This window comes from Marmota flaviventris, chromosome 6 (assembly GCF_047511675.1).
Source record: "Marmota flaviventris isolate mMarFla1 chromosome 6, mMarFla1.hap1, whole genome shotgun sequence".
Taxonomy (NCBI): domain Eukaryota; kingdom Metazoa; phylum Chordata; class Mammalia; order Rodentia; family Sciuridae; genus Marmota; species Marmota flaviventris.
The window spans coordinates 88,400,410-88,427,437 of NC_092503.1; the positions used below are offsets into that span (position 1 = coordinate 88,400,410).

Sequence of the window (27,028 nt, forward strand, 5' to 3'; positions counted from 1 at the left end):
GTGTAAATTCTGGCCACTTAAGTTGGTTAAGTCTGCATTGATTAGTTTAGTCTGAATAGCTGAGCTACAGTCTTACTTTTTAATTTATATTTTGGTCCTTTTTTGGTTGGCTGAGGTCATGACACCCTACCCATCCTTGTAAGCTCCTTTCTGAGGGAGCTAAATATGCTCAGTCATTAGATTATATGCTCCTGCAAATGGTCAAGCCACTTGTCAGGTGCCTGACTCTGAAAATCACCACCATTCAGATGGCTTTTAACTTTTTTTTCCCCACAGTCATTCACATGTATAACACACTTAGCTGTCACTTAAAAAGTGATACACAGCAAAACTAAGCTTTTCAGAATCATTACAGTAAAGGGGACACATACAGTAAGGAAAAATACCTTTCTAGAAACTTGTTGCTGCTCCTTATGTACCAAAATGAACTTTGGATATAGTTCATTTCACCAGCCATAGGCTATGTTGCATAAATTACAGAAATATTTAAGAAGAGAATACTAAATTCTTCTGAGACTGAGGCAGAAGGTTGTTCTTCCAAAGGAAAGATAATGAGAACAGCTTGATATACAAATTATATTTTTAAAAGATGTATGTTTCTCTACTGGTAATACCAAATATAGATCAAATACTAATATAAAATAAAAAGCAAACTTGTTGGCCTACCAACTCTTAGACCAATAGCTTTTAGTATGTTACTTCATTTAATTCTCCTAAAAATCTGAAAGAGCTAATATTACTCCATTTTATAGGAGAGGAAACTAAGTAGCATAAAGTTTATGTAATTCATGCAAGCTCATACAGTAAGTAAATAATAAAAAAGGACAAAAAATTCAATAGTCTTTATTTGTACTTGCAAAATTCTAAAATTCACACTTGAACTACTCTAGGAAGTAGATATAATGACCATCAAGCCATAAAAAAAGGGCTATCCAAAGAAAAATTAAAGTCAGAATGCAACACTAATGACAAAAAAATTATAGCTATATTCCATTTGTCATGTAATAAACACTATTTCTAAATTATAAAATCCTAATTTCTCACAACTTACAGACACATATCAAAACTATAGTTTTAATGGCATTGTCTCTTCCAATTTCTTTAAAATTTTTGTTTAAACAGCTGTCTACTGAAAGGCAAATACACTGTTACCAATTTTAGAACTTACATCTACATTAAGAAGTAAGCATTCTCAATATTGGATAACTGTGTTAATACCATAAAAATCCTATAGGAAAAAAAACAATTTTTAAACATAATACAAAAGGAACCATAGTAATCTCTGAGAGTATTTCCATGGTTCACTTAACATGTAAGAATGAAGTAAAGCAAAAGAGGAAAAACTTTTATTGCTCATTATGTGACACTTAATAAAAGTTACCTCTCAAAATTACCAAAACATAGTTATTTCCATTAACAGGAAGAGAAACTTAGAAAGAACCACAAGCTATCTTCTGTTGCTAGGATCTGTCCAGCAATGCTCAAAATATTTCCTCTTATTGGTTATCTCAACAGAAAACAAAGCTCAGAATCAGAAAAAAAAGAATTATAATCCACTTCATGAAAAATATTCTAAGAAACAATGTTTTCTTGACATATTTTCCGTATTTTCTCAAGTCTACCAGTAAGTCTGATATTAGATCTGAATTCTAGTTCAGATGATATAAGCTAGCCTCATTTTTTCAAATGCAAATAATACTTATGATTCTTAACTCAAAAGATAAAGCTTAAAGAACTAATATACATAAAGCATTAATCATTGCCCTTGGTTCATGGTACTCAATAAATAGCTGACACTGTGATTTTTATCTTAGTTTTTAGGATTCCATGCAAAGAAATGTCTATTCAAAATAATGCAACTCAAGTAAACAGTTATTATTTCAATTGCATGATTTGAAAATACTTTCATTTATAGGCTAGAAGACCTTAAAAGAAGAAGGGTTGGCTTCAATCTTTTTAGATGCTGGGTTAACTAGGGAAAAAATACACAATGAATATTGGATTAGCTTCAATTGAGATCTTTTTAATGTGCTGAGGAAAACCAGGGGGAAAATAGACAATGAATATTTTTTAAAAAATATTTTTAGTGTTAGATGGACACAATACCTTTATTTATTTTTATGTAGTGTTGAGGATGGAACTCAGTGCCTCTCACCTGCTAGGCAAGTACTTTACAGTCTGAGCAACAACCCCAGCCCAACAATGATTTTTTTCAACTACCTACTCAAAGACATTTTTCTACTGATTTCACTAGCATTTCCCTGGCTCACAATCTTAGAACATTTCAAAATTCTTCTACCAAAATGGGGCCTATCACATTTTCATTTTATGTTGCTATTACATGTCAACAAAATAGTTATTAATTTTACATAAAGGGACTAGTAGCAGCCTACATTTTAAACTAAATCACCTGAGGGGGAAAAACAATTTTATGTCTTAATGGAAACCTGAGTAAGGACAAAGGGTAGTCTAAACATCTGGGGTTCTCAATTCCAAAATATGAAAATAATGGTAAAGGGTACACAGGCTTCCAAGGTCTTAAATTGTGATTGCCAATATGCCCTGACTTTATTGCTTAGACATTTACAGACAATACATTTCCAAGTAAGCCTGACTTACTGGCAATTTGAAAACATCAAAGAGTAACACCTAATCCCAGCAGCTCAGAAGGCTTAAAGCAAGAGGATCATGAGTTCAAAGCCAGCCTCAACAAAAGTGAGGCACTAAACAACTCAGTGAGACCCTGTCTCTAAGTATAATACAAAATAGAGCTGGGGATGTGGCTCAGTGGCCCAGTGTCTCTGAGTTCAACCCCCAGTACCCACACCCCGCCCCCAGCAAAAGAAAAATGCATGTTGGTTATCACCACTCAAAAAACAATCATGAATAATGAACTTTCATCCCATAAGGAAACATCATGGGATTCAATATAAAAATGCTAATTCTAGTTTAAATTAAGAACTATAGTAAAAGGACATTTCATAAAACTTAACAGAAATGTACCAAAATGCCATTGGTAGACTTCTATATTGGCAAACATAATTTAAAAACACTATTCTGGATGGTCTACATCTAGAGATGTAATTCCATAAAAGGAAATATGCTACAATTTTTCTCAAAATGATTTCCTGATTAATACTTCGTAAAATCAAGTAGGAGATATCTTTTAATGGTATAATTTGTCTAACACTATTATATTTTTGTTAAGAAAAAGACTAATTTTTATTTTAATTTAGTATACCTTTGATAACCAAGCATATACCTGTTAAAACCTGCTAATCCTTAAAAATAAAATGCTGAAACCAACTTGTTTCAAAAAACCACTAATTTCATTAAGAATGCTTTCTTCTCATATTATTACTCTGCTCCTCATTCCTATTCATCCCTAAACCTTTTTCCTGGGTATGCAAAACAACAACAACAAGAAGCTATTCACTTCAAATCTATATGCCCCATCTCCACTCATTTATTTGAATAAACACATGTACATTTCACAAAACCCTTGAGTAGTTTTTCCTCAATACCCAGAATCAAAACAAAGTCTTTATCCTTTCTATTCCTTAAGTACCCCCAACACACACCCACCTACTCTTAAGGGTCTGTATTTACAGAGAACAAAATGAAAATACAAGACAACCAACACTTAAAAAGATAGCCAAAGATAACTTTTATTGTTCCTTTCAGTACTAACTCCCGGAAAACAAGGAGCATTATCTGTTTTACATATTGAATGCTGCAGTGTCTGTCTCACTGTATATAAACATTGACTGAACTAAGCTAGTCCATAATTCACTAGTAGTCTACAACATTTTTTACAGAAATCTGAAATAAAAAAAAAAAATCTAAAGCTTCAACTGGATCTTAAAAGGATTTAAGCAGTCAATATATTCCTACTGTATAATTTAAAGTCAGAGGCAAAAATTTAAGTATTTACATAGCAATTTTTGTCTATGAAGGTCCAAAGCATGTTTAAATGATTAGGTCTTTGCTATGAAGAGGTCACTGGATAGCCAACTTTAATATCCACCTTTTACAAGGTGGAGACATTAAGGTATAGAGGGTAAGTGTCTTCTACAAACCAATTTCATGAGTCATCATGAGTTCAAGTCTTCTGACATCTACTCCTGTGCCTGCTATACACCATGAATTCTTACTTTAATTTCTAAAAGCACAGAATTAACTCATTCCAATACAAAATCTGTAGGTATTAATTTTTTTAAAAATAAACATTTACCTAAAAATGAAAAAAAAAACCTTGCATTTAAACATTTAAAGGGAGAAGGCATCTTCAGAAAAAGCAGTAATCTTTATCTGCATCTGAAAAATCGGATATCTCAACAACTCTTATCATACCAAATAATTGTTCATTCTTCTAAAAAAAAAAAAGTGCCCTTTATAACATCAAAACCTCCAACTTTTACCTCCAAGTCACCTTGAACAAGAAATACACTCCCTTTGCCTTGGTATTACCCTTCTTAAAGTAGAAACAAAAAACTTAATTCCTACCTGACATAGATAACATAAGGAAGAATTTACTGTTTGTGGACTGCTTTGGGTTTCCAGAATGAAATACATAATCCAGTTGATCTTCAACCCTAAAATAAAGGCAAACTTCACTGAAAATAAACATTTCAGCAGATACCTTCAAAATAAGATACTATACCACTATTCATAGAGAAGTTTTATTTAAATCAAATCTTGATCATAATAAAATGAGGGAAAACTTTCAAAACTGTTTAGAAAATTTTTTTGCCAACTCAAGAATTTAATACTTCTGTTCTTGAGTATTTCTCCTTTAGTAAGCACACTACTTCTATTTTTAAGTTTGCAGAAATTGTACACATTTATTAAAGAGAACAGTGACACTCAGAAAAATGTCGTAACCCATTGCAATAGCAACATATAAAACAGAATCAATAAACTTGTAAAAAAGTTGTTAAATTCCATTCAAGGTTTGCTCTTGGACATCTATATTTACTGGAGGATACTGAAATTTCTAAAATTTAAGAGTGCATTTGTAGGTCAACCTTTAAAAAATTTTAACTTTTCATAGTTTCACGATGTCTGGGCTGGAATTGCTTCTGTACTCATGACAAGTAAAAACAATTTTTAAAAATTAAAGCTTCAATCAGTAAGTCTGACAATAGGTGTACTCTTCTGATGATATTTCCAGCTGGAGGAGAAAGATGAAGAAATTTCATTAACTTGAAAGCTGAACTAAGAATACTGAGTAGCTACTGAGCTTAGGAAAAATGCAGAAGAGACTAGAAGGGCATGTTAGAACTCTTCAAGAATTTAACAAAAACTGAAATAAACGAAGAGTTTCAACCTATACAAAAAATATTAAAGAGTTTTAGAGGGGAAAAAAAATCAAGATTAGAGGCTAGAAATGGGGCCAGGATGGAATAGGATGGAAGGACAGGGACAAAACTAGCAGTGAAGTAGGGTACCAAAAGAGCTAAGGAATTGAGGGCCTCCGAAGGTAATGTGGTGGTGGTGGTGGCGGGGGGGCGGGATGGAATGAACTCTGGCGTAAAGCGATGCAAAAAAAACTCAAAACACAACAGGAACAACAAACCATAAGAATAAGTACCAAAGAAGAAAATAAGAGGAAAAGAAAGTCAAGATAGAAATTACGGAGGTAACAGAGCTAGAAACCTGGTGGGCGAGGGCCAGGAGTTCCCTGTAGGAAAGAAGCAGATCAAGGATGCACAAGGAAAGGGAAAAAACTGAGGGGAGCAAAAAATATGCATTGCCTCCGGGACCAAACACCACCGGAGCGAAAAGGCAAGTGGGCACGGGATGAAAGAGCAGAACCATGAATGGGGGATAAAGGCGAGATAGACAGGCGAAGATGGAGCCGGGGGCGAAGGGCAGGAGAAGGCTGGGGCACAAGAGGCGTGAGGTTCAGGAAGAACCGGCAGAGGAACGTAAGGCAGGGGCAGGGCGACAGGGAGTGCCCGCAGAGCTAAGCGCTGCGGCCCCTTGGCTTGCCGGAGAGTGCCCAGAACCGCCGTCCCCACCGACCTTCACCCGGCCCGGGGCTGCGTCCGACAGCGAGCAGCCCATAGAGAGGCCGGAGCGGGCGAGGGGGGGACGAAGAGAAGGAGGCCGCTTCCTGCCTGGCCCCTGGGAAAGAGGGACCGAGGGAGGGGTCGTGAGTGTCGGGAGCGACAGGACCCGGAGCGGAGAGGGGCTTACCTCTCAACCGTCTCCACCTCTTCTCTCTTCTGTTGGATGGAAGAGCTAGGTGTCCAGCTGGAAGAAGACGTCCCTACCCGAGTCAGCACCATTCCGCCCGGGGCCCACTCACATCGCCATCGCAGCAACCGCAACAACCGCAACCGAGGAGCCGGTTCGTCACCGCCGCTCGGCTACTGGCCCAGAGCCGCCAGCGAGCATGCGCAGTCGTCTCAGTCCCAAGAGAGCCGGTCAGGCGGGTGATACCTGCGATCAACAGGTCTCAGGCCGCCCGGTCCCGCCCCCGTCCTCTCTCACCTCCCCCTCCCGCCTCTTCCCACCCCTCTCTGAAGCTAGGCTCCGCCCCTTCCAAGCTCTGCGCCCCGCCCCTCGGAATCCTCTGCCGCGCTCCAGCTCTGGCGCCAACTGAGATTTCGAGAGATTTGTTCGCCTTCCCGACTCCCACTCCCAAGTTCCCGCGAGAATGGGAAGTTTGCGTCAATAAAAAGCGCGAGCCCTAGTAAACAGGCTCATCTTGGGTTTGATGAAACCAGGTTGAAGACTGGTGGAAAGAGGAAATCAAAGAGGGCAAAGCAGAGGAGTACTAAGATTTTAGCTCTTTTTCTCACATTATTCTTTCTCTTTTTTCCGTCTTCACTACCTCCTAACAGTGCTGGGAAGGCATCCCTGTCTCTGCGCTACTCAAATTTGTGCAATAGGAAAGGAAGCTGCGGGGGATTTCTCCTAGCTGGGGACAGCTGCCTTTAGGTTCTCGTTTGTGTTTTTGGCTAGGTGTGGGTGCTGATGTGGTACTTTCTTGGTTGATGACGTACAGAAAGGTGGGAGGGGGCCCTTGAAGGAAGCCTTGGCTCTCAAATTCCATTAACAGAATTTGAGAAATAGCCCATTAATTTATTTCATTCTTCTGTTCGTGAACTTTACCCAGCAGAATATTTTGTTGGTGCGTAAAGCTCAGTATGTGACTAAAGCAAAGTTAAGAAAATTGTGGCTATGGCTTGCGTGTTAAAAATGAGTTAGGAAGATGGATAGTAGTGATGTTTGCCCAACAGTGCAAATAGACAATGCCCCTGAACTGTGCACTTATATGTAGTTAAAATGGTAAATATTATGTATATTTTACTACAGTGAAAATTAATTAGAAGGAAAAAGCTTTGTACATTTATTTGGAAGTAACCAACATTATTCTCTTGCACCTTAGCAAGTTTTTTTTTTAATTTAACCTTTGATTTTTCTTCATATTTGGATGAATTTTTAAGGTGATTGAAAGTGCCCCGTTATTTTATGATAACCATTCTATTAGGATTTGCATAATGGCTTGCTTTTCAGGTTCCTAGTTTATCGCTTCTTTTATAGGCCTTTTTCATTTTACTATCCTCTCTATATAAGGGCTTTTATTGCTTGTTTTGTGATTTGAACTGTATCCTCAAAATCGAAAGATTCTTTTCTATTTTGGTTCCAACTGTCTCCTAAGAAAGTATACTTAACCAATTATTTGCATTTAAACGTGCACGCATCCCTAAAATAGACTCTGTCCCAAGATTATTTCCCTGTTCCGTATTCTTTTTATTCAAATCACGTCTTTAAATCATCTACTATGTGGAGGCACTGTAGTAATCTTGGAGGAAACCAACATGAATAAAAGAACTTGGGTGGAGTGGAGTGTTTGCATACTTGTCTTATTGGATGTATGTAGGCCTGATGTATGCACAGATATGTACAGAGAGCTATTCAAGCTCGGAGGAGAAGCATTGGTCCAATTTAGATTGAAGAGAAGTCATGAGTCAGGAAAGACTTCCAGAAGAAAAATTACTCCGTAGAGTTACTGAAGTGGGATGTGTGGTGGTTGGGGTGAGGAGAAAAAAAGGGCTTGAACAAAAGCTGTTCAGTGGGAAACTGTTCTTTACCCTGAATTCAAACCAAGAGCACTTTGATGCATGCTACTGTTTGGGGATATTAGGTTAAAAAGTGGATAAGGATCATGGTGATCTTTTGAAGGAGTCAGATCAATTCAACTACTATATTTTTGTTGTTAAAAAAAAAAATGTGTACCAAACACTGTGCTAGTTACTGAAGAGTACAATCAAGATTGAGTCAATCTTAGCTTTCAAGAAGTTTGCAATCATAGGGGGAGACAGGAACATAAAATGTCATTTAGTTGTGCTAAAAGGGTTAAATTGAAGTAGGCATGTTTGGGAAGAGGTTGTTTGGGAATCTAGAAGAGTAGCACTTGAAATTAACCTAGGCATTTAGGCAAGACTTCCTGGAAATTCCATCAATGGAAAAATAAAAATCAGTCTCTTAAAGGAAATTAGAAAAATTTTGTCTCCTGAAGTAAAGACAGACAATATAGCTTGCATTGATCTCATTGTCAGATTACCTGGGTTCTAGTTCTTGTTTCTGCATCATACTATGTAACATTAAGAATCTCTTCACTTTGTCCGTCTGTTTTCTCTCATATGTAATGAGAATAAGTTAAATAGAATTTAAATTCCTTTAGAAATTTCGTGTAAACTTTGGAATCCTTTCTATCTTGTATATCAAACTTTAGCATAGAATGTTTTTTAATTGAACTGTTGTATTCTCTTAAACTGAAGATCAGGTTATATCTCTCCTTCACAGTTGCATAATATTTACTCAGCTGAATATTCAGATAGTAGAAGAAATTAATATTGTAAATTTGCAAATAGTCTTATGGAAAGATGCCTCATATTTGTCAGTTGATAGACATTAATTCACTAAGTGAATAACCCTGCTTTTTTATTTTTTTCCAAATATTCCTGTTGTAAATATGGTTACTGTCAACTATGAAATTTTAAGTTAAAAATAAGATGTATTCAAAATTATTCACAACTTTTTCCAACAATATGATTCTTTTTAGCATTTAATATATGGAATTCTGAATTGTTTTTTGGGAAAATTTTGAATATTCTCTAATAAATAAGTTATTGAAAGTATTATGTTAGTTGGCTTTCCCTCAAAAATTACCTGAGATAGATCAGTCTGTAAAAGGAAAGGTTTATTTTGGCTTATGGTTTCAGTCCATGATCACTTGGCCCATCAATTTGGGCCCATGCTAAGGCAAAACATCATGGTAAGGGAGCTCATGGTGGAGGAAAGCTGCTTACTTCATTGGGAGTGTGTGTATGTGTGTGGGGAGGGGTTTTCAATAACCCTTTTAAGGACACATCTCCAATGACCTTGCTTCTTTTTTCTAGGCCTACCTCTTAATGTGTCCACCACCTTCCATCCAGCCCCACAGGTTAGGAACCAATCCTTTAACACATGAGATTTTGGAGACTCCCAAATCCAAACTATAACAAGTGTTAATAAAATATTAATCCTGCTTCTTAGGGAAGTAACTTGTTTCCAAATAAAGATTAAAAAGATTTAATCATTTGAAGATACATAGGTGACTGCCCACAGTACTTAAGAGTAAAAATTCTTAGGAGGTATATTACTTTAATAACAAATACAAGATTGAGCAAAACAGAGTTTCATTATAGGATTTCCTTCATAGGTTAGTAACAGCTGTGAACCAGAAAGGCAAATGTATTACTTCATAACTTAATGTTGTAATATTAGTTCATGACTTAATAGCCATGGCCTTTCTGGAAGGACTATGATATAAAACTTATTTACCAAATTTTCTTCCTTATAATAGTGTTCAAAAAAGAAAATGTATTTTTGTTTTTGTTTTTAAACTGATGATATTGGTTGCTTCTGGTTGTTAGTTGGAGGCTGGAGAGCTTAGTGAGGGATAAAAAAGAAGACTTTTTAAATTAGGTATTCTCAGCTTGATCTTATTGCATGTATATTAATGGAAAATTGAATTTGTATTAAATAATACAATTTTTATAATGCATATATCATATGCCATAGTCTTTAATAAAATATTACAGAAAACCCTACTCATGCATAATGGATTAAACTTCAGATTAGTTTTTGCTATACAGAGTGAAAAGGGACAGTAACTTCTTACTTTGTAGCTCAGATTACCCAGGTTTCCCAGTGACAGAGTTTCTGTTTGGATCATTGAGAGTGAGCCTGTCAGACAGAAAATATTCCTCCCACCATCAACCCTGTGAGTCATTCCTATGAAATTTAATTATCTAGTATCAAGTGACAGCAAGAAATGACTTCTGAAATTATTCTTTCTGTATATGTCTGAAACTAACCATGGTTTTAAAATGTGGAATATATAGTAGTTATCACTTTATTTGTGATAGCAAACACATTAGGACAACTAATTCCCTCTTCTAACAACTCACATATTATCTGGATTCTTGATCTTTAAGTCAACTCCAGTTATTTATCTTAAGCTTCACATAAGACTGTTTCATTTAGATATCCTGCTGAAAGTTCAACATATCCTAAATTGGACTCATCATGTTCTCCTTTCTCCTTCACACACAAGATCTTTTTCTCTTCCCAAGTTCTAGTTTCTGCAACATTATCTCTCCCACTTATTAGACCCAGGACTTCACAGCCATATTAGATGCTTCCCTTATTATTTTCTCCCATCTGTTCCATTTCATGTCCTGTTTGAGTTTTCTTTCCAAATATTTGTTTCAAAATGATTTTCAAATATAAGGAAAAGTCAGTCTTTGACAAAACGTGGAAAATTTCTTCTGGTAAGATGGAAGAAAGGATTTAAGACACAGTGTGAATGGAAATGAAGGAAACTTGTCATTTTTAAGTCTGTATTTTACAGTAAAAAGAAAGCAAGTAAAGGTTGAATAAAACTGATTCATAAGCTATTATAATATCTTCTAGTTTTTGGATCTAATAATAGTAAACATTTATCAAACCCTTCTCATCTGCTAGGTGCTAGTTTTAATTCTCTATGTGTATTATCTCTGCTCCTCACAAGATTTCAGCCAGGTAGGCATTATAAACTTCCTGTAAAAATGAATAAACTGAGCACGGTCTTATTGCCAGTAAGTGGTAGACTGGGATTCTAGTCTAGGTCTCCCTGATCCAGACACTATGCCACCATACTGCCTCTGAAACAGATGGCTCTTACTGGGCTCATTTGTTTATATTGTCTGAATAATCAAATTATCTTTTAACAGTTTTTAATTATTATTTAAACACAAGTTTAAGCCTGAATTGATATCTGCATAAAATAAAAATTTTCCCCTCAGCAAATCAAACTATTGTCATTTTTATATAAGTCACTTTTCATGGTTGTTTAGGATTATAAAACATCAAAATTCAATGTTCTTTTTCAATTGTAGGATAATTTTGATAAAAATTTACGTTCTTTTTTATTTATATATGACAATGGGATGCATTACAATTCTTATTACACATATAGAGCACAGTTTTTATATCTCTGTTTGTATACATAGTATATTCACACAATTCGGCCCTGGATTCAATCCCCAGCACCACAAGAAAAAAAAAAGTTCTTGTTTTTAGTCACTTCATGAATTGAGCTCATGATAAAAATTTTGAAATATCCACTAATATCTGTAAATTCATAAATTCGTATAACTTTATTTTCTAGTTTCCTTATCTGTAAGATGGTTATCATCATAAGCTGTTTCATGGAGATGTTATGAAATTGCTTATTGCAAAGATATTTTACAAAAGAAAAGGCACACATTTCTGAATATTCCTCAATAATGAGAAGTAATGATAGATTAATAGCTTGGTTGAGTTTTTAATAGATATCTGTAGCTAATGCTGAAATCTCCTCCCTCAAAAAATTAGACATACAATTCTAAATTCCTATGTCAGTTTGCAGACCAATAGAGAGAGAAAAATTAGCCTTACATGTTTTAAAATCCAGAAGAAAAAAATCTTTCCACTTAACTTTTGCATTGGAACCATTGATGAGAACATAGCAGACAGAAGAAACAACAATAAAATCATGTTTCTATATTCTAGTTCATCATACTTTGTGTCCTCCGTGGTTACCTATCAAATTTGTTTATTCTTAGCTTTATTTTAAAATATATAACAGTTGCTAATTTATCGTGGGTAAAGAGAGAAAAAAGTTTGTGTTATAAAATACATGCATCAAATCTTTATTTGTATTATGTCTTTAAAGGCAATTTAATCACTTTTCCAATTATTCAGCAAAAAAAGGCAATTTAAAGCAATTTGAGTAGAGGGCAAATCATTAACTTTTGGGTGATTGTATTTGTAGAAACTTTTTGAAGAGGAAATATGCCCAGGTGCTTGCTTTACAGGTTATGGGAAAATATTCTTGGCAATTGATTCTCTTTTTGTGTTGTATCATCACCATAGAGAATACAAAAATTAGCATTTGGTGGAGAATTTTGTTGTTACCATTTAAATTTTTCTACTCATTTTTTATGGTGACTTAAAATGATTTCATATTGCTGAGATTGAAATTTATACCTGGAAAATTTACATGTGTCCTTGACCAACATTTTCCAATTTTGCTTTTAGTTATGAGGCACAAGTTCTGAGAACTTGATATATATAATGTACGTCATGGTAACTACAGTTAATAATGTATTATTGCAACTTGCTAAGAGAGTAGATCGTAAGTATTTTCACTATGCCCCCACAGAAAGGTGATTATATAAGGTTAATGTACAATTATATGCTTTAAATATATACAATTTTTATGTGTCAATTATACCTCAATAAAGTTGGGGGGAAATTTACAGGTGTTTTATGCAAAGCTACTTTAGATATTAAAAGTAACTTGATTTAGATATAAATGATATAAAACTGCACTTTTTTAACATATACAATTAAATGTGTTCTTCCCATAAAACCATCACAACAATCAAGCTAATGAACATACTATGACCATGAAAAATTTCCTAGAGCCCCTTTGTAATCTCCACCTTCTGCTTCTTCCCTGTCCATGCCTATCCTTTTCAAGCAGTGAACCCTTCCTTTAAACTACAGGTTAGTTTTCATTTTCTAGAATTTTATATGACTAGAATCATAACAGTGCATATTTTTGGCCTAACTTCTTCCATTCAGCACAATTATTTTGAGATTCATCCATGTTGGTGAATATAATAATAGTTCACTCCTTTTTATTATTGGATAGTGGCCCATTGTACCACAATTTGATTATTCATTTACCTGATTATGTATCTTTGGGTGGTTTCTAGTTTGGAATTATTTCAAATAAAACTGATTTGAACATTTTTACAGGTACTTCTATGGACACATACTTTTATTTCTCATAGATACATAAATATCTAAGAATAGAATGGCTGGATCATATGGTAGGTTTATGTTTAATTTCTTTAAAAAAACTGTCAAATTATTTCCCCAGAGATTGTAGTAATTTATAGTGTATGAGAGTTTCGGTTGCTTTATAACTTTGTCAGCATGTTAGCTATCCTATTAAGTATGTAGTAGTGTCTCATGTGGTTTAAATTAGCATTTCTGTAATGACTACCAATATGGAGCATTGTTTCAAATTTATTTTCATCCATGTAACTTTGGGAGGTAATTGCTTAAATCTTTTGTACATTTTGTTTTGGGGTTGTTTTCTTGTTACTGAGGTTTGAGGGGTTTTTTTTTTTTTACATATTTCAAATACACTTCCTTTTACAGATATGTGGTTTGCAATTTTTTCCCCTAATCTTTGCATTTTCAATAGTGTCTTTAGGAGAGCAGAAGTTCTTAATTTCGATGGAGTCTGATTTGCCAGTTTTCTCTTTTGTGGATTGTGCATTTGGAGTCATCTAATAGGTACTTTGTCTAACCCAACATCACAAAGATTTTCTGCTTTTATGATTGAAGCTTTAGTATTTAAAACTAAAGTCTACTTTAAGTTAATTGTATATAATTGCATTGAAGGTATTATTTTTTTTTGCATTAGGAAATCCATTTTTTTCCTAGCACCATTTGTTGTAAAAACAAACAAACAAACAAAACCCAAAATCTTTTATCTTTTGAATTGCTTTTGTATCTTTATTGAAAATCAATATATCATGTCTATTTCTGGACACAGGACTCTGTTCCATTGATCTATTTATGTATATTTATGCTAATCCTATACTGTCTTTCAGTAGCTTTATGCTAGAATCAGGTTGTAAAAATTTCCAACTTCTTTCTTTTTCAAAGTTATTTTGGCTATGATAGCTCTTTGGCAATTTCCTGTGAATTTTAGGATGAGTTTGTTAGTTTCTACATTTAAAAAATCTGCTAGGATTTTGATTGGAATTGCATTGAATTTATAGATCAACTTGAGGAGATTTGACATATTAACAACATAAATGTTCAAACTCATTATTGTATATTTCATTCAAGTCTCCTTTAATTTCTCTCAGCAATATTTTGTTGTGTTATTGTATAGGTCTCACACATCTCTTGTCAGATTTATCTATTAAGAATTTCATATTTTGATGCTATTGTAAATCTATTATTTACATTCCAATTGTTGTAACTATATAGAAATACTATTGTTTTTATATTGATATTATATCCTGCAACTTTATGAAAACCAAAGATTCTAATAACTTTCTCCATATATGCCATTAGATTTCACATAGATAATAACATTGTAAATAAAGACAGTTTTGCTTCTTATTTCTTTTCATTGCTTTATTGCTCATACTTACTTAAATAAAAATAGTGTAATCCTTGTTTTATTATTGATCTTAGAAGAAAAGTATTCAATCTCTCACTATGTTACCTGAAAGCATTTTTGGAGATGTCCTTATTCAGGCTGAAGAGGCTCTTTTCTATTTTTTTCTAAACAAAGTCAAAAATGCTTCTCAACAAAAGAAACAATCAGTAAGGTGAGTAGAGAGCCTACAGCTTAGGAACAAATTTTTACTACTTGCACATCAGATAGAGCACTAATCTCTAAGGTATATAAAGAACTCAAAAAGCTCAACTCCAAAACAAATAACCCAGTCATTAAATGGGCCAAGGAACTGAACAGACACTTCTCAGAAGGTGATATACAATCAATAAACAAATATATGAAAAAATTTTCAACATCTCTAGCAATTAGAGAAATGCAAATCAAAACTAATCTAAGATTTCATCTCACTCCAGTCAGAATGGCAGCTGTCAAGAATACAAACAACAATAAGCATTGGCGAGCATGTGGGGGAAAAGGCACACTCATACATTGCTGGTGGAACTACAAAATGGTGCAGCCAATATGGAGTATGGAGATTCCTTGGAAAACTGGGAATGGAACCACCTTTTGACCCAGCTATCCCACTTCTTGGTCTATACCCAAAGGACTTAAAAACAGCATTCTACAGGGACACAGCCACATCAATGTTTATTGCAGCACAATTCACAATAGCTAAACTGTGGAACCAACCTAGATGCCCTTCAGTAGATGAATGGATAAAGAAAATGTAGTAATTATACACAATGGAATATTACTAAGCAATGAAAGAAAATAAAATCATGACATTTGCAGGTAAATAGATGAAGTTGGAGAAGATAATGCTAAGTGAAGTTAGCCAATCCCCAAAAACCAAATGCTAAATATTTTCTCTGATTTAAGGAGGCTGATTCATAGTGGGGTTGGGAGCCGGAACATGAGAAGATTAGACAAACTGTGGATAGGGGAAAGGGGAGGGAGGCGGAAGAGGGAGGGGACAAGGGAGTAAAAAAAGATGGTGGAATGAGATAGATATCACTACCCTAAGTACATATATGAAGAAGACACAAATGGTGAGAACATACTTTGTATACAAGCAGAGAGGTGAAAAATTGTGCTCTATATATGTAACATGAAATGTAATACATTCTGCTGTCATATATAACAAATTAGAATAAAATTTTTTTTTTTTTAAAAAAAAGGTACTAGAAAAACAACTCAACACCAAAATAAATAAAAATTCACTATGTTGTCTAGGCTGTCTCCAAACTCCTGGGCTCAAGTGATCCTTCTGCCTCCCAAGTAACTGGGACTCCAAGACATGTGATACCATGCCTATCTTCTTCTATCTTGATTTGCTGAGAGATGTAACTCCTTGCCTGACCAACTTTTACATGTATTTTAAATTTCACAGTGCATTGTTCTTATTTGTTTTAGTCAATTGTTTTTAAAAGAAATTTAAATGTAAATATATGATAAATCTTTGTATTTATCTACATAATTATCATTTTCAGTATTCTTTGTGTCTTTATGTTGCTCCAGATTTTCATCTGGTATTAATTTTACTCTTAAACTTTAAAATTCTTATAGTACAGGTGTGCTTCTGATATATACTTTCACTTTTTGTATATCTGAAAATGTTATTATTTTTCCTTAGTTTTTAAACACATTTTCATAGGGTATAGAACTCTGGACTGACCATTCTTTCAATCTTTTATGCATTCTACTCCATAGTTTCCTTGCTTGCATTGTTTCCAACAAGAAATCTTCTGTTATCTTTATTCCTAATTATGTAATGGGTAGTTTTTCCTTCTGCCTGCTTTTAAGATCTTTTCTTCTTTCCAATTTTAAATAATAATTTGATGATGATATTTGTGTCTTTTTCCAATAAATCTGTACATTTGAAAAGAATGTGTATTCTAGTAGTTTTGTTCACTAATTTTTTCACACATACCATATATATATATACACATATATGTACATATATGTGTGTATGTGTGTGTGTGTATGTATATATATATATATATATATATATATATATATATATATATATATATATATTACATATATAACCTGAAGGTAATTTTATACAATTTAAAAAATAATATTGTATGTGAAACAATTTCATGGTATGAAATTATCCAGTGGTGGTGTCATGTTAGTGCTCAAAAAGTTTCAGACTTTGGAGCATTTCAGATTTCATATTTTTTAACTAGGGATGCTCAACCTGTATTTAATATAGTCCAAGGGGGTGTATTCTACTGTGTATTTTGGCAAAATGAAAGGATTATTCAATTAATAATCTAGAGAACAGATTAAAACCCAAGGGAAGTCACTAAGTCTGTGAAACTAGGCAAGACATGTAACCACCCTAGTCCTTGGTTTCTTCTTTTTTATTGTGAAAAGGGGCTATATCATAGATTCCACTAGTCTGTGAGTATCCTGTGTAAGATAACCTTAGGTCCATTGAGTTTATTGCTTTCATGCCTTTTATTAATCTTGATTTTTTTCTCAGAATATTACATTAAGCAAGAGATAATGTATAAGGTAGATATGATCTTAGGTTGGTCTAATCAATTCTATCTATGGCCTTAGTTTGAAACCTAAATATTTTGTCTAATTAGTCAGAAATGCCTCATATGTATTATTCTGGTATAGGAAGGTATTCATCTTACATGGAGTTTTTCTGGGATAAATTTTAGTGTTAAAATTCCTTTTACACAGAGAACAACTTTGCTCATCTTTCTTTTGTGATGCTGGAGATTGCACTCAAGTTCTTATGCATGCTAGGCAAGAATTCTACCACTGAGCTATATCTCCAGTCTACTTTTGCTTTTCTATCTATCTCAAATAGTACCTTGCACAAATCAGGCTTTAATAATTGTACCAGTTTTTTTATCTTATTTAATAAAACAATTAATAATCTGTGTCAGCAGTAATGTTTAATTAAAAATTTGGGCCTCTTAGAAAAAAAGGAAAATAAAATTCTTTAATTCTCAAAGAATTAATCTATTATTTTTAGGCTTTTTAGACACAGAACAATAATAGAGTAATTAAATTATGTCCTGACATCAGTTTAATACATCTTTTTATTATAAAAATAATAATACTAATTGGGGCAATGTACAAATATTTATTAAAAATTGTTTATTTGTTGCAGGCACTGAGAAAATATAGCTGTGGGGAAAAAAGACAAAACCCCAGCTGTTGTGGAATTTTAGGTTCTAATTTAGGATGATAAACAGTACTGTATCATATATTGTATATTATACTGTATATTTATACCATATACTGTATATTATAAAACAGTCATATGACCAAGTTCAAATTAGTGAGATGTTTATGGAAGTGATTGGTGCCACTTCCTGAACTACATTAAAAAATTCCCATGTATGATCTTTTCTTGCTCCCTATTTGCTGGTTAGATGCCAGCTCTTCTCAGGTGAAATCAAGAAGACAAAATCAAGATTCAGTTCCAAAGGTAAAATCCCAATTCATCTTTGTCAAGTCTGAGTATTTTGTCTTTTTTTTCTTTCATGATTTTCAGTGGGATCACTGCTTTGGAACTGAATCTTGATTTTGCCTACATATGAGTTTTGGCTAAACTCATATCTTTATTTTTACTTTTTGGTGGTTCTGGAGATTAAACCCAAGGCCTTGTGCATACTAGGCATGTGCTCTGACACTGAACTACATCCTAGTCCTTGAATTTTAGCTACATTTTGATGGAGTTATTTCTCATCATCTTGGAATGTTTACTTTGAAATGTTATAATTTAGTGACTTTTTTGAAAAGGTAATTTTATGTCAAAACAAGTTAGATATGTGTATACACACACACACATATATATACATACATATATAATAAAACTAATTGTGAGCTTAGATGTGCAGGCTACATGCCAATCACATTACTTTTCTTTTAGTTACTATATAGGCGAAAAATAAACTCTTCAGTAGTTTTGGTTTTTCAAAGGAAAAGAAACCTGAATTCATAGTCTGCCTCTTAAAAACAAATGAAACAGATCATCTAAATTTTGGCTCATCTGTGCAACTCTGGACAAGTTAGTGTCCTAAATTTCTTCAGTTGTAAAATATGAAACAATGGCAACATTGTTGTGAGCTTTGTTGTGAACAAAAGCATATAAGGTGCTTGGCTTAGCAGCTATTGCATGGAAAGAATATAATACAAAATAAACTATTATTTGATTTTCAGAATTTTTTTCCCTGAAGAAGACATCCTTTATGTTTTGAGCCTTAGCAAATTTAATTCTGTTCACATCATTTTATGAATCAGTAATGTCATTACCTTCCGTGTAGATCAGAACCTATTATATTGCTCCTGTTTAAACAGGGGAGGTGCCCAACTTGCTATGTCTCTTCCTTGCTATCTCTTCTCCACCTTCCAAATTCTCCTTTGGATCAGGTATATGCCTGACTATTTGGCATGGCCACACCACAGGCTGATAAAAGGAAACATACTAGTGAGTCTAGTCTTTTCTGTTAGCAGAGAGAAAAGCATATGGTCACAGTGGACACAATTCTTCTAACTGGTGAGGAGTGGCTCATTTTTCAGTAATATTTAGTCATCAAAGACTCAATTAGGATTGCCCACTTCCATACTCCCAAAGTTAGGATGCTTGCTCTGTGTTTGATGATAACAGATCAAAGTTTCATTAAATTCAAAATGAACAAATAGTTCTTGACCTTTTATAACAAAACAATGTTATTTTAAAATGAAACAAACGTACAAAAATGATTCTATTGACAATGCATCTTTTCATCTGTTAGACACAGAGCTTTTGAAGTAATGGAAATGTGATGGCAAAATTTCCAGGGCATTAGCTTTCAGCCACAGCACTTAGGCAGATTACTGGTTGCTAAAATATGAATATAAAAACACCTGACTCACCAAATTATTTCCTAGAATAGTTAGCTGGGTGGAGGCTCATGAAGTTAATAACTAAACCCAACCCTCAAGTCTATTGGCAAAAGGCATATTTAAGCTTAGTGACTATGTATCCACCCAGAAAGATAAAGGAGCCTTTGATATCCTGCTTGGTTGACTGGAAGAGGAAAATGACTCATATGTCACCTGGAACACTGAATGAGTAGCCTGTATTGGAAATATTTTGAAAGGTAAGTGGAAGTACTAAACCAGTCTTTCAGACTACACTACAACAAGCCTGAGGCAGATGGTGATTCAATAAATAAGACTTTTAAAGGAGAAAAAGTCTTGTGCAAAAAAAAAAAACAGAGCAGAGCAAATAATCTTTGCATTAAGAAAATGTGAGTCAAGTTATGCTGGCTTAGAAAAACGAAATTATATGCCTTCATGATCTTCAGATAGACATATAATGTTAAATGACCTAAGGTAAATGAAGCATCTGTCTCAGTGTCTAGCTGGTATGAAATGTCACTCAGTATATTTCTTCCCTTCATCTCTGATCTTTCCCTTTTGTTTGTTTATTGGTTTAAAAGGAAGGATACTTTAAGGTATCTTTATATAGTTTCATATAAAATTCATGTTTCTAAGGTATTAGAGCCTAAAGTCTAGCTCTTCATGTTGGTTTTACTATTAACAATAATCAAACATGACAGCAAATTTAGTCATCTGTATAAAATTCTGCCATATGGTTCAAAAATTATTTGGGGACAGCATTTTGTAATGAAGACTCTGTAGCTCCCTTTGATATACTTTCTGTGATTTTGCTGAAACCAACCACCTGTACGCATAGCTAGAATATAAATTAAAAATATCACTGGTCAGTCAATGTAGTTACTTAATTTTGAATGCTAAAGTGCCAAGTGTTGACATTTTAAGTTTAAAGCTAATCTTTCTGGTTCTTTTCTGGAGAAAATAAATGATGCTTTGGAATATTAGCAAATTAGAGCAACTTTTCATCTCTTCAACAATAAATAATTGTTCTGGCTAGAAAAAAATGATTCTACAAACATTATTAAAAGTCATTTCATTCTGAATAAGGTGATTAGTTCTCTGATGCATGACATGTATGTAAGAACAAACAATGTAGAATATTTGAGTGACACATTTTCAACTCCACCCAGTCACCCATTTCATGTTTAAGTGTCATTGTATATATTTAGTCTATTTCATTAGACTTAATGAAGTTTGTATGAAATAACCTCAACATGCTTTTTGTTGGCAATTTAATAATATATAACTTTATATTTTCCTGAAGTAAATGTTCTCTTTTCTAACATATGCTATTATTGCTCTTTAAGAACAAAATAATAGTTAAAAAATAAAGGATTTATTGGATGGCATGTGGTACAGAATTTTGACAGGTTGCATTTTTAACTCTTTTGAGAATCTATCTTCCTATTTCACACCCTCTTTTCCTGCCACTCCATTCCAACAAATACTCTTTTCAGGGAGTTTAGTCATAGCCAATAAAAACCTTGTTGTTGGGCCAGTCCAGCTACAGACAGGATGTAACTTGTAAGAAGGAGAATGACTGGTGTGCTAGAAAGATTGCCCTGTCAGCTGAGAAGCAAGTCTGCTTCTTTCCTTTGCTTTGCTACTAAGTACATCTGTGTCTGCAGAAGTAGGCCACTGTAACTCAGGAACTTGAGGAGCTGTGACTGAGACCAGGCCCTTTGTAAGGAAGAAGGGAAAGAACAGAATGCAGGATAATTGAATGGGAGGAATTACTCCCCCCCAAAAAAAGGACAAAAAGAAAGGATAGTCTGAAGATTTCAAAGAGTTGTCAACTTTATCTTCTTATGTAGGGCCAGTGTGGGTGCATGTGAATGTGTATACAGGAAGGAACTGGTATTGTGAAATAACCCCAAGTACCACTGGTCAGCCTGTCTCCCTTTGAAAGACAACAATAAAAAACTACTTTGAATAACTTCATAACAGGAAATAACACAATGGAATCTAGAGAATCCTGATATGGAAAAATCTAAAAACTTTGAACAAAAGAACCTAAATAATTGTTAAAATAGTGTGTATAGTTGAAGTTGAAAATATAGGGAGTTTTAGATACCCAGGCACTCAGTAAGATATTGAAAGTAAAAAAGAGTCCACCCTTTGCTAGGTTTTCAATAGATTTTTATATTCTCATCTTCAAATATAATGATAAACTGTATTCTCTTTGTAGTGTAACTTTCTTAAATTCAAATAATAGTCAAGGATTGATTGCATTGGTTTGAGAAAAAAGTGTTGGTAGTTTAAAAGATCTAAATACTGAAGATGAATGGGTTACTCTAGGATTAAAAAAGTCATATTTTTACTTTAAATTACAAGTTTCTCTTAGTATTATGTCACAGAGATGCCACTTATATGACTAGTTATTAGAGAGCTATTCATTTATTTTGATATGTATCTACTAAGAACACTATTGTGAAAATCATTTACACCTACATCTAACCTAGATGCTTATAAAAAGAGGATACTGAAGTAATAAAATATCACAAAATAGTATCATGATGGAAAGTGTTAAGGAATAAGGTTCTTTCCCTCTCAAGGCTAATTATTTTCTTAATAGCCCATTAAGACCTACATTTCCCTTTTTTTCCCTTTAGGCACAGAAAACCTATGTTTGTCTTATCATGGATTCTTTTTTTAGTGGCCTTTGACTCTTTTTACTTGACCTCTTTTGTTTTGAGAAAGAATGTCAGATAAAGGAAGAAGTGAAGGAAAGCACCCTAAGATGTGCTGCTGCTGAAATACATTTCAGCCATTTTCCAGTTTTGTCTGGTGGGAGGCTGGCTGGCTAATTGTCATTTGTGCCTAGTATCCTTCCATAGTTAGTGGAAGTGTGTGAGACCCTTAAGCCCATTGGCAGCTCCTCACAGACTTGATGTTAAGGAGCTTGTTTATTCTGAAAAATTTTCAACATAAATTTTATTTATAAAATGCACCTCACTATTCTTACATTAATTCTTCCTTTATTGCTTTCTTTTCCATTCTTACTTCCTTTGCTTCAATTTGATCATATTGTCCCTCATTTACTGACACATTTTTCTAACTTTATTTTTATTTATTTATTTTTTTGTGATACTAGGCATTGAATATGGGCAAGTTCTCTACCACTAAGCTGGATTCACAGCCCCTTTCCTACATATATTTTTTATATTGACAACTGACTCCTTGGAAATTGGGAACGTAATCATTTTATCTTTTAGGGAGCTTTACATTAATGCTGTAATGTTTTGTGAATAATGGTTGAGATATTTAATAAATCATGTCTTTGAAATGATCACTGAAGAGACTGCCTTTTTTAACTTAAAAGAACTTCCAGCAAACTTCTTGATGACAAAATTGAACAAAAGTATATTTATTTGCATTAATTCTGAAATTCCTGTTATGCTAGTAGTGCATTGTATAAAAATTTCAAGCTATATTCAGTTGGGGAATAAAAATAATCTTCCAAAACTTTATTTCTCAACTGAAAACTCAGGTTATTAGATGACTATTTCTTTGACTTAGTCTTGTACTTTATATAGCTTGTAATGTAATCAGTTATGCAATCTTTTAGAGTAAGCTGGAAGGACATTGAAACAATAATCTTTCAGCCATTCTTTTTCTAATAACTAGATTACACTGTTAATCAGCATATTCAAGCTTCCTTTTCTTTCATTTTTTAAAAATTGTAGGAAATAGTTTTCAGTGTATGCTGTGAGAGATTTTATTATAGGATTAAAATCTTTGAGCAAACAATAGGGACGTGAGGCAGGGTCCAGGTATTAAATCTCATGAGCCAATATTATACTTCAGGTAATTCTAGAAATGAACTACATTTATTTTCTCCCTTCTTTTTAGTGGCAAAAGTAGATACATTATAAATTTTTCATGCCATATCATGCCTCGGATCCTTCATCCTAGACCATCCTAACCATCCGGCTTCTACATTCAGGACACTACATTTTTGTGCTGACAAAAACTGCAAAAGTGATTTTTTGACTTATTGTACTTACTGTGTATACTCTTCATTCAGTATTTGTTGGATCACCATTGTGGCTTAATTTATTTTTGTTTTTGTTTTTGAAAGGGGATACTTGTAACTCCCACTGCCACACTGATTTCTTACATTTGGCTGCAGATAGCTTTTTCATACTTTATAAATGAAACCAAAGCACTAAATGGGAATGCTTTTAACTTACCTACTACAGTCTACAAATGTATCTGCTTCCACACATGCTCTTACAATTCTCTTTTGCTCTTAGTGAAGAAAGTGTCCTCTTTTTCATGAAGCTGATTCATTCACCCATATTCCTGACCACAGGCTCTCCAGTGTCCTTGTCTGCCATTTTTCTCTTCATTATTTTCTAAGGATCCCTGTACTCCTTCATAAAGGAAGATGTCTCATAGGTTCTGTTAGTTTTTTTTTTCTTTTTCTTTTTTCATTGTTTACATCACAAAGGAGTTCTTACCTAATACTCACTGTTAAGGACATCTACATTTGCCTCCAGCTCTGACTGCTCTCCTGAGTTCTGTGGTGCCTACCAGATGTCTTTACCTATCTTCTTGAAGATAACTAAATCCTAATATATTCAAAATAAATCAATTATAATCCAGAATTTTTTTTCTTTTTTAATTGGTTGTTCAAAACATTACAAAGCTCTTGACATATCATATTTCATACATTTGGTTCAAGTGGGTTATGAACTCCCATTTTTACCCCAAATACAGATTGCAGAATCACATCGGTTACACATCCACATTTTTACGTAATGCCATATTAGTGACTGTTGTATTCTGCTACCTTTCCTATCCTCTACTATCCCCCCTCCCCTCACCTCCCATCTTCTCTCTCTACCCCATCTGCTGTAATTCAATTCTCTCCCTTGTTGTTGTTTTTTTTCCCTTTCCCCTCACAACCTCTTATATGTAATTTTGTATAATCCAGAATTTTAAAAATTATCTTTGCTCCTGTATTCTCCTTGTTAGTAAATGGTACTGGGTTTGTTCAATCCTAAAACCTATGAATCATTTTTGTGTCTTTCCTCTCTCTTACTCTGTGGGATTTTAATAGTAACTAATAGTGCTGGATATAGACAAGGTATTTTTCCTTCCAAGAGGACAAAATGTATTATTTAATCTCCACAATCTCTGTATTACATAAATTGATATTATTATCGCTATTTTAAAATTAAGAAAATGGAAGCACAGGAGGCACAATAACTTGCTTATATCACATAGGTAGTAAAGGGTAGAGATGAGATCTAAACCAAGGCAGTTTAACCACAAGGCCTCTTAACCACACTATACTGGCCTTCCAAATGCCAGGATCCTAAATATCTCTTCAATTCATTTCCTTCTATTCTTTCCCTCCTATTTTTGTTGTCTTAAATTGTATGCTCCTTATTTCTTACCTGTGTAGTTCCTACCACCTGCTGCACCATATCCATTTTCCAATATATGTCTTATTAATTAGTCCTCATCAAATTTTTTTTTCTGGGTGTTAGTGAAGTAAATTCTTTGTAATCTATTGATTTTAATCTTATAGTTATATATTTTAATTTTTTCACATTTTGTGTATTATTTTCTTCCAAAATAGAGATTATTTGTATGTTGTCCATATTTTCCAGCTTTTTTCTTTTTTTTAAATTTTTTATTGTTGGTTGTTCAAAACATTACATAGTTCTTTATTTTTTATTTTTTTATTTTTTTTTAATTTTTTATTGTTGGTTGTTCAAAACATTACATAGTTCTTGATATATTTCACACTTTGATTCAAATGGGTTATGAACTCCCATTTTTACCCCATATACAGATTGCAGAATCACATCAGTTAAACATCCATTGATTTAAATATTGCCATACTAGTGTCTGTTGTATTCTGCTGCCTTTCCTATCCTCTACTATCCCCCCTCCCCTCCCCTCCCCTCTTCTCTCTCTACCCCCTCTACTGTCATTCATTTCTCCCCCTTGTATTATTTTTCCCTTTCCCCTCACTTCCTCTTCTATGTACTTTTGTATAACCCTGAGGGTCTCCTTCCATTTCCATGCAATTTCCCGTCTCTCTCCCTTTCCCTCCCACCTCTCGTCCCTGTTTAATGGTAATCTTCTTCTCATGCTCTTCGTCCCTACTCTGTTCCAAGTTACTCTCCTTATATCAAAGAAGACATTTGGCATTTGTTTTTTAGGGATTGGCTAGCTTCACTTAGCATAATCTGCTCTAATGCCATCCATTTCCCTGCAAATTCTATGATTTTGTCATTTTTTAATGCAGAGTAATACTCCATTGTGTATAAATGCCACATTTTTTTTTATCCATTCGTCTATTGAAGGGCATCTAGGTTGGTTCCACAGTCTTGCTATTGTGAATTGTGCTGCTATGAACATCGATGTAGCAGTGTCCCTGTAGCATGCTCTTTTTAGGTCTTTAGGGAATAGACTGAAAAGGGGAATAGCTGGGTCAAATGGTGGTTCCATTCCCAGCTTTCCCAGGAATCTCCATACTGCTTTCCAAATTGGCCTCACCAATTTGCAGTCCCACCAGCAATGTACAAGTGTACCCTTTTCCCCACATCCTCGCCAGCACTTGTTGTTGTTTGACTTCATAATGGCTGCCAATCTTACTAGAGTGAGATGGTATCTTAGGGTGGTTTTGATTTGCATTTCTCTGACTGCTAGAGATGGTGAGCATTTTTTCATGTACTTGTTGATTGATTGTATGTCCTCCTCTGAGGAGTGTCTGTTCAGGTCCTTGGCCCATTTGCTGATTGGGTTATTTGTTATCTTATTGTCTAATTTTTTGAGTTCTTTGTATACTCTGGATATTAGGGCTCTATCTGAAGTGTGAGGAGTAAAGATTTGTTCCCAGGATGTAGGCTCCCTATTTACCTCTCTTATTGTTTCTTTTGCTGAGAAAAAACTTTTTAGTTTAAGTAAGTCCCATTTGTTGATTCTAGTTATTAACTTTTGTGCTATGGATGTCCTATTGAGGAATTTGGAGCCCGACCCCACAGTATGTAGATCGTAGCCAACTTTTTCTTCTATCAGACGGCGCGTCTCTGATTGGATATCAAGCTCCTTGATCCATTTTGAATTAACTTTTGTGCATGGCGAGAGAAAGGGATTCAGTTTCATTTTGTTGCATATGGATTTCCAGTTTTCCCAGCACCATTTGTTGAAGATGCTATCCTTCCTCCATTGCATGCTTTTAGCCCCTTTATCAAATATAAGATAGTTGTAGTTTTGTGGATTGGTTTCTGTGTCCTCTATTCTGTACCATTGGTCCACCCGCCTGCTTTGGTACCAGTACCATGCTGTTTTTGTTACTAT

At 34.1% G+C, this 27,028-nt stretch overlaps 1 protein-coding gene across 7 annotated transcripts in view; it reads right to left on the reverse strand.

Moving 5' to 3' along the window:
* Positions 1 to 6,471, reverse strand: part of Fam135a (family with sequence similarity 135 member A) — a 120,871-nt gene extending 114,400 nt beyond the window's left edge. For 2 of the 7 annotated variants that reach the window (XM_071613267.1, XM_071613268.1), the window contains exons 1-2: positions 6,202 to 6,471; positions 4,507 to 4,595 (exon numbers count right to left, since the gene is read on the reverse strand). The gene's annotated coding sequence lies outside the window, so the exon portion shown is untranslated. Of the gene's footprint in view, positions 1 to 4,506; positions 4,612 to 6,201 lie in introns of all 7 variants that reach the window. The other 5 variants (XM_071613270.1, XM_071613271.1, XM_071613269.1 and 2 more) reach the window with 4 other exon arrangements.
* Between the last annotated feature and the right edge of the window lie 20,557 nt (positions 6,472 to 27,028).